This window comes from Laccaria bicolor, genomic scaffold, assembly GCF_000143565.1.
Source record: "Laccaria bicolor S238N-H82 LACBIscaffold_32 genomic scaffold, whole genome shotgun sequence".
Lineage (NCBI taxonomy): Eukaryota > Fungi > Basidiomycota > Agaricomycetes > Agaricales > Hydnangiaceae > Laccaria > Laccaria bicolor.
This window is the reverse complement of record NW_001889903.1, coordinates 509107-510365: the sequence shown is the minus strand read 5'-3', so window position 1 is coordinate 510365 and position 1259 is coordinate 509107.

The following is a 1259-nucleotide window of genomic DNA, read 5'->3' as shown; positions in this document are numbered from 1 at the left end:
GTGTTTTGGATGTCCCCAATTAATGTTCCGGGCATTTCGCATTTTTTTCGGAACATTTATGCAGACATCCAGAGTCCTTTTTGGATGTTCTGTGTATATTCCAATTAATGTTCCAGCCATTTCGCATTTTTCCAGAACATTTATGTGGACATCCAGGATGCTTTTCAGATGTCCCCAATTAATGTCATGCAGGGTTGTGTTTGGATGCCCTTTTCATAGTTAAATCATTCCAGGGTTGTTTTTTGGATGTCCTGTGGATGTTTGAATTGATAAACAATATCCTTGTGTTCCACCAAACCCCACAATTCCCGCTCAACCCGAAAGTTCCGCTCAACCCGAAAGTTCCGCTCAACCCGAAAGTTCCACTCAACCCGAAAGTTCCGACCCACCGCAAGTTCCGCTAAAATACTGGGAGTCCAGTGCCAAAAAACCGGGTAAAATTCTTCAGCTTCCCAACACTTTGGGCCCATCATACAGCCATTGGGACTCTCGATATTGGGCCCAACAACTATCCTTAGGCTAAGTTAACCCACTCAAATGACCATAATTGGGCCAAATGCCTATTTGGCAGGATTTGGTTTGGCCTGACATTTGGGCCCAACATTCACCCTTAGGTGTCTTTAAGGAACTGGGCCCACCCATGGCCCCATAGTGACGTCCAGAGTGTTGGGCCCATTTGGGTAGCCCTATGACCCATAGGACAATTGTCCATGTTGTACTTTTATGGTTCCATAGTGCAGCTACTGAATGCCCTGAACTGGCATTGCGGCATTTGCCTGCCCCCGATCAGGCGCCTTCATTCCAGGCAGCGTTGTTGACTTTCAGAAGGGCGAGCACCAGCTGAACATCGACTATGCTCTTTGTGAGACGCTGAAGAACATGGGACTGAATGGTTTGGACGATATCATGATCATATATGACGTGATGTGTCAGTATCATGTTAATCTCTGGGACAGGATTGCTAACAATCCAAATCTTTCCATCTCTGAGAAGGCTAATTTGATCATGGGAATTGGTTTATTTCATGTCCATGGTCATCAGGATGAGTGCCTCTTCCGGTTGGCGATGTCATTTATTCCCGGAGCTGGAATGGTAGATGGGGAAATATTGGAAAGCCTTTGGGCACAGCTCAATGATATCTCGAGGAGTACCCGCACGGCCACCCTCACCCATTGGGCCTAGGTCTTGGACGACCATATGAATGACAGCAACTGGAATAAAATGGTCAACATGTCTCCTCAGTCATTGCCAAGTACAGG